The 7,500-nt window shown below is 42.5% G+C and overlaps 1 protein-coding gene and 3 long non-coding RNA genes across 4 annotated transcripts in view; all 4 read left to right on the top strand.

Annotated features, from left to right (window-relative positions):
• Nucleotides 1-7,500, top strand: part of afap1 (actin filament associated protein 1) — a 154,936-nt gene that overhangs the window by 22,925 nt on the left and 124,511 nt on the right. The window lies entirely within an intron of this gene.
• Nucleotides 1,422-3,867, top strand: LOC134437157 (uncharacterized). The gene is made up of 4 exons (XR_010032334.1): nt 1,422-1,684; nt 3,264-3,374; nt 3,473-3,547; nt 3,807-3,867. It is a non-coding gene; the product is annotated as an uncharacterized LOC134437157 (long non-coding RNA).
• Nucleotides 3,868-4,938, top strand: LOC134437156 (uncharacterized). Its single transcript, XR_010032333.1, has 4 exons — nt 3,868-3,926; nt 4,037-4,122; nt 4,423-4,497; nt 4,755-4,938. It is a non-coding gene; the product is annotated as an uncharacterized LOC134437156 (long non-coding RNA).
• LOC134437155 (uncharacterized) overlaps nt 5,046-7,500 on the top strand; it is a 2,508-nt gene continuing 53 nt past the window's right edge. Inside the window, exons 1-5 of the long non-coding RNA XR_010032332.1 lie at nt 5,046-5,070; nt 5,383-5,474; nt 5,719-5,836; nt 5,947-6,029; nt 6,449-7,500. The exon at nt 6,449-7,500 is cut by the window's right edge and continues 53 nt beyond it. This is a non-coding gene — a long non-coding RNA (uncharacterized LOC134437155). The remainder of the gene's footprint in view (nt 5,071-5,382; nt 5,475-5,718; nt 5,837-5,946; nt 6,030-6,448) is intronic.

Genomic DNA, 7,500 nt, shown 5'->3' with positions numbered 1-7,500 from the left:
TACACACACACACACACACGCACATGCACACACACACACACACACACACACACACACACACACACACACACACACACACACACACACACACACACACACACACACACACACACACACACACACACACACACACACGCACACACACACGCACGCACACACACACACACACAGACAGAAGGCAAAAAAGAAAGAGAAACTTTGAAAATCATTCAAAGCCTGCCAATCTGGTTCACTTTACCTATTTGAAACAGATGTGACGAGAGAGAGAGAGAGAGAGAGAGAGAGAGAGAGAGAGAGAGAGAGAGAGAGGGAGAGGAATACATTGTGACTGAGAGAGAGAGAGGGTTATGCGGGGAAATAAAGTATGATGACCAGTAATGAGAGACAGTATCGGAAAGAGAGAGAGAGAGAGAGAGAGAGAGAGAGAGAGAGAGAGAGAGAGAGAGAGAGAGAGAGAGAGAGAGAGAGAGAGAGAGCAGGTCAGTGGCAGATAAAGAAAAAGTGTGTGTGAGAGTGTTATGTTCCAGTCTGCAAACTTGAACCGTATAGACACAAAAAACACTCACACCCACTCACATATGCGCACACCCATCACACACACACACACACACACACACACACACACACACACACACACACACACACACACACACACACACACACACACACACACACACACACAGAGAGAGATGCACAGAGTGTTATACACATGTGTAGGAGACAGACTGCCACAATGTCTTCCTGTACAAGTGAAGGACACATGTAGTCTGTGGAGGGAGTTCCTCTACAGATGTGCAGAGAAGGGTGGGGGGAGCGGGGGTGTGTGTGTTCCGATCCCATCACACCCCCGCCTGATAAAAGAAGTCCGTTGAGGCCCCGCCCCCAGAAAAATTGCCCCAAAGCGCTTATAATATCTGACAAAAACCACTAACAGTAATGTTATTATTATATCAATGTGGTAATAGTGTAGAGTATTTTAACATGTTTATAGCGATTTTCCCGATTTTTTGTCTGTTGGGGATGGTGTTTTGAGATGGGGGTGGGTTTTCACTGGTGCCGCCCCCTCTCGCGTGCCGCCCCGGGCAATTGCCCGGTGGGCCCACCCCTATAGGACCGCCCCTGCAGGCCCTATGTCCACCAGCAGCACCATGAGGACTCCACACTTGATGAGATACGGGTGTGGGTGTGGTTTCAACATCTAGCTGAGCACTGCTCAAGTGGAGGATGAACTCACATGCCGGATAGAGTTACAGAAATGTGGGTTTGCTTAGGTTTGTGAGAGTGACAGAGAAGTGTGTGTGTGGGTGTTGTAGCCAAATAAAAAAGTTAAAAAATTGCAACCTTGAGTGCCTCAGCATCTGTCTTCCTGGACCAAGTTTGAGAGCCCCTACACTCTAAAAAGAGCTGGGTTATTACTTTGACTAAACCCCTGGGTCAATTGCTTTTCTATAAAAAATGGGTTAAATATAACCCATATTGGGTTATTTTTCTGACCCATTACCTGGGTTATTGGCCAAACCCACATCAGCACCCAGGCCCTGGGTCATTTCAACCCTGTAATCTAAGTTATCTTGTCAACGATATTTGAATTTTGAATTTTACCGGTCGCCATTGCCAAAACGGCTACCGGGCTACCAACGTCCAGAAGAGAGGACATCGGATGGCTTCTGAAAGCATTGTTTCGGTAAGTGTGCGCCTTTTATGTAAACTTGCCATATATTGCTTTTCGCGATGTAAATGTGCGTCAGCCGTGAGTTCCTGTTTGTGGAAAGCAAAGGCACATTTCATAGAAAGTTACACATTTCGAGTAATAGGAGGAAACGGTATTAACTAGTCTTTTAAGGGGAGCAAATGAATAAGCACTTAGTCATAACTGCAGCGGTTTGCTGTCCTGTGGTGGATTTGGGAATATAGATGCTTGCTTTAATGAATTGTACAAATGTAGGCTACATTTCATTGGAAAGTTACATGTTCCTCCAGCCTTCGTCCAGGTTCTGTCAACGGTGGTTAGTTAGCTACGGTAAGTCATAATGTTAGCCCTTCTGGGATTCATTTGGTTGCTATTTCGCTTAATATAGCTCATAACGGATGGTTGGCTGTCAGATTGGGCGGATACTTTTTAGGTAGATTGGGCTAAGTGTGTCCACTACACCAGCGATACCTAATGCAGGACGCTAAACTGACAAATTATATCTAATATAGCCGCTACCAGAGATTTTTTTAGGAAGGGCCGCTACTTCACCTGCTCAACCTAGAATGCAATAACGACAGCATTTTCGTTTGGGGGGCAAGCTGGCATCTGAAGACTGTCAGTGTCTTCGGTTACCACAAGTGTCATGATAGTTCTACATCAGGGAAGTCGATGAACTTTCTTCGTTTTTTGTATCACCTAGAACTAGTTTTGTGGGTGCAACTAAGTGCTTGTGTGACTTCGCCTGCGATATTCTGAGCTCACTGCGAGTCCGAACTCTGATAAAGACAGAGGAAGAGCTCGCGCATAATATTACCGGCATGTTAGGTGTGGTAAGTCCAAACCCATTGAGAGTAAATAGATTCTATTTACTGTCAATGGGTAAGTCGCATCATGTGCTTGGTCAGCTTGCTTGCGCAAGAAAATGTTGTCGCGACGGTGGTTTATTGTTTGTGTCAACTGACGTTTCTTATCTCGGCTCGTATGTGCTATGTGCTTTGCTTGTTTGGTTAGCGTCGTAGCTTGTGTACTACATAACTGTTTGATTCTACCGTATGCGGATGAAGCTGGCTGCGTGGAAAACTGTGTACATTCACCTGTCGTTGTGTTCCAAAATCATAAGGCTTTAATGTGGAGGGTTATAGTTAGCCAATTTCTCTCTTTCACGAGCAGGGATTTGTTGAAGCTACAGGGAAGTCCTGGTTTAAAGAAAGTTGTGGCTAGAGCTCTAATAGGCAATAAGGCAACAGCTACTTCAACAAGCTATGCATGATAGCTGATATCAGCCGCAAATCGTGCGTGTGTAGTTGTCCCAGAGACCGTTTAGTTCTAGTGTGACTGTGTGATATTGTACTCTGTAGTATGTGCAGTATTTCCGAAGACTGGTTGGTTTATATTTTTGTTAATGTAAATGAAATAGGCTATGTAAAGTTGTTGTGTGCACTACAGTAGTGAGACAAAAGCCTTTCATATATTTAGGTTGCCTGTATGTTTTGAAGGTGTGTCTGCAAAGCTCTGTAACGTTTTGTCTGTTTTTTTTTTTTTTTTTTAAATCTCTTATGCTCTGGATAAGATGGACGTCTTTCCTCTGACCTGTTACCAAGACAGCTGGATGTGTAAGAAGTTGGAACTAAGTCACTGAAGAAGTAAACCGTTGAAAACCGATTTGGATTGTCTGAGAGATGTAAGTGACTGAGTTCAGGACAAATGTGTATGTCAACTGTATTGTAGGCCTATTACTTTAACAACAAAATCACAATAACTGCTTTTTTTTGGCTGTAGGACACAAGTAAAAGGAGAAGAATGCTGCTCAGCTGGGTTGGCGAAGCTCTTGGATATCATCAGCACATGTATGAAGTAAGTTTTTTAAATGAATGCACAACAGCAGGCGTTAATGCGCGTGCACACACACACACACACACACGCACACACACACACACACAATGAGAGCTGGCCTGATATTGTTCTTTGATTCTGTGAATGTGTAATGCCTACAGTACTGTCTGGTGTCACTTCAGACAATTTTGCAAGGGTTTACTGTATGTTCTGTCTATTTGTCTGCCAAACTCTCAAACTTGTTGTCTTTCTTTTTGTCTTCCTCTTTGGGCACCGGTAGGCACAGAGTCATTCCGGTAGGCACAGAGTTGTTCCTCGATGGACGTGATGACCTGGCACCGAAACCGCTTAATGTGTATGAGGCTGTGTCTGCATCGAGGGAAGAACCCAGCACTGAAATGTGAGTGTATGATCCAATAATTGTAAACATGGGTGCCAGTTGTACTATATATTTCACAGTAAAATCCCAATTACTATTACTCATAGTTATTCATTCTTTTTCTGCTGTAGGACACAAATGAAAGAAGAGTACTTCTGCTCTGCTGGGTCTGCGACACTACTTATCCGAGGAGTCCTCAAACATCAGGATGTAGGAAGTAAGATCTTTATATGTCATGCATAACCATGCACGCGCGCGCGCGCACACACACGCACACGCACACACACATATGCTCATACACACACGTACAAAACATGCGCATGCACACCCCACTCTACACCACACACAACCTTAAAGGAAAATCCCTACTAGTTTCAACATCCAATTATATTGTTCTCACTACCACTGGCTTGTCAGGACCCAACAACGCAGTTCAGGATAAATGTGTATGTCAACTGTATTGTAGGCCTATTACTTTAACAACAAAATCACAATAACTGCTTTTTTTTGGCTGTAGGACACAAGTAAAAGGAGAAGAATGCTGCTCAGCTGGGTTGGCGAAGCTCTTGGATATCATCAGCACATGTATGAAGTAAGTTTTTTAAATGAATGCACAACAGCAGGCGTTAATGCGCGTGCACACACACACACACACACACACACACACACACACACAATGAGAGCTGGCCTGATATTGTTCTTTGATTCTGTGAATGTGTAATGCCTACAGTACTGTCTGGTGTCACTTCAGACAATTTTGCAACGGTTTACTGTATGTTCTGTCTATTTGTCTGCCAAACTCTCAAACTTGTTGTCTTTCTTTTTGTCTTCCTCTTTGGGCACCGGTAGGCACAGAGTCATTCCGGTAGGCACAGAGTTGTTCCTCGATGGACGTGATGACCTGGCACCAAAACCGCTTAATGTGTATGAGGCTGTGTCTGCATCGAGGGAAGAACCCAGCACTGAAATGTGAGTGTATGATCCAATAATTGTAAACATGGGTGCCAGTTGTACTATATATTTCACAGTAAAATCCCAATTACTATTACTCATAGTTATTCATTCTTTTTCTGCTGTAGGACACAAATGAAAGAAGAGGACTTCTGCTCTTCTGTTTCTGCGACACTACTTATCTGAGGAGTCCTCAAACATCAGGATGTAGGAAGTGAGATCTTTTTTATGTCATGCATAACAGCCCATGCGTGCACGCGCGCGCGCGCACACACACACACACACGCACACACACATATGCTCATACACACACGTACAAAACATGCGCATGCACACCCCACTCTACACCACACACAACCTTAAAGGAAAATCCCTACTAGTTTCAACATCCAATTATATTGTTCTCACTACCACTGGCTTGTCAGGACCCAACAACGCAGTTCAGGATAAATGTGTATGTCAACTGTATTGTAGGCCTATTACTTTAACAACAAAATCACAATAACTGCTTACTTTTTGGCTGTAGGACACAAGTAAAAGGAGAAGAATGCTGCTCAGCTGGGTCGGCGGTCACACTACTTATTCAAGAAGCTCTTGGATATCATCGGCATGTATAAAGTAAGTTTTTTTATATCAATGCACAACAGCAGGCGTTAATGCACACACACACACACACACACACACAATGAGAGCTGGCCTGATATTGTTCTTTGATTCTGTGAATGTGTATGGAATGCCTACAGTACTGTCTGGTGTCACTTCAGACAATTTTGCAACGGTTTACTGTATGTTCTGTCTATTTGTCTGCCAAACTCTCAAACTTGTTGTCTTTCTTTTTGTCTTCCTCTTTGTGCACTGGTAGGCACAGTCATTCCGGTATGCACGGAGTCGTTCCTCGATGGACGTGATGACCTGGCACCAAAACCGCTTAATTTGTATGAAGCTGTGTCTGCATCGAGGGAAGAACCCAGCACTGAAATGTGAGTGTATGATCCAATAATTGTAAACATGGGTGCCAGTTGTACTATATATTTCACAGTAAAATCCCAATTACTATTACTCATAGTTATTCATTCTTTTTCTGCTGTAGGACACAAATGAAAGAGGACGTCTTCTCTGCTGGGTGTGCGACACTACTTATTCTAGGAATCCTCAAACATCAGGATGTAGGAAGTAAGATCTTTTTTATGTCATGCATAACAGCCCATGCGTGCACGCACACACACACACACACACACACACACATACAAAACATGCACGTGCACACTCCACTCTACACCAAACACAGATAAACACACACAACCTTAAAGGAAAATCCCTACTAGTTTCAACATCTAATTATATTGTTCTCACTACCACTGGCTTGTCAGGACCCAACAGCCTCTTTTTTCCAGCCCTGTCCGTCATCTCATTCTAATGAGTGCATGATCTGTTAACATGTAAAACAGACATAGCGTGTAGCACCCAAAATGCACATGCAGTCAAGTCAAAAATAACATATATATAATTTCCCTAAACCATATTTATGATAACTGAGATGGAAGAGCCATGTCTTAATCATTAACACTTTTCTTTTGTTTTGCTTTTTCAAGACTTATGGTGAGATGCCAAGAGCCGCCATGAGGGATATGCAACCTGCAGCTTCACCATGCTTTTGGGAGATCATGTACTACGTGAACCTTGAGTATCTACAAGCCAGCTACTTTAAGTTCTTGAAAGGGTAGTGATGTCATTCAAGCCAGATCACGAGACAAGGTCCTGTACAAACTGTCAATCTAAATGTTGCGACATCCCTGTCAATTCTTTTGGACTGAATACATGCTGTGTTTGAAATATATTATTCGGATAACTCCCCATCAGAGAATACCTTGTCTGTTAATGACGGATGGACATGCCATTGACATGCCGTGCACACTTTGATGTTTTTTATTTTAATGTTTTCTATGTTTTCCAATGTTCTTTTTTTATTTATGTTCTGTTATATGCTGGTTATGTAAGTACTGTATGGAATGTAGTGACTGTAGAGACCAAGACAAATTTCAACCTGGGGACAAAAAGTTCACACCACTCTGTTAGCGCAGTTATGGATACACTGTAAATTTTGTAATTAACCAAAAGTACGGTGAGAAGCCTGTTTGTGCAGATGGACCTGCTGGCGGGCCTGTTTACTCATAGCTAAAAAGCAACATATTATCTGTGCAAAAGCACATGGGCTCTTCGAAAAGGGGTTTAAACATTTTAATGTGCTGTTTTACAGTGTGCTATACAAAAGGTAAGGTGAAACTAATTTTTTGAAATTCTATAATTGTACAGTGTCACTGAAATCAAATGGTGCATTGGTAAAACTGAACCATTTCCTTTAATCCCGTTTAGCAGAGCCTATGTTTGAACTATACTGTCACCAATATTGTAATGACTGAGTTTTAACCTGTTACTTAAGGCTCTTGGTAATGTCATAGCAATGTTGCTATGATGTAGTTGAGTCTTTTCAGTCATGAGTGATCAGTCTTGCTGATAACCCGTCTTTGCAAAGAGGCTACAAAGATGCATGTAAATTCAATTAAGGTTTTATTGCTCCAATGCTATCATGTGTTAATGCTACACTGCTGTGATTTGCATCTTTATAGTATACTTTTATGAAATG

Source organism: Engraulis encrasicolus, chromosome 21 (genome assembly GCF_034702125.1).
Source record: "Engraulis encrasicolus isolate BLACKSEA-1 chromosome 21, IST_EnEncr_1.0, whole genome shotgun sequence".
Lineage (NCBI taxonomy): Eukaryota > Metazoa > Chordata > Actinopteri > Clupeiformes > Engraulidae > Engraulis > Engraulis encrasicolus.
The sequence above is the reverse complement of the archived record's forward strand: the minus strand, read 5'-3'. Positions and strand labels throughout refer to the sequence as shown.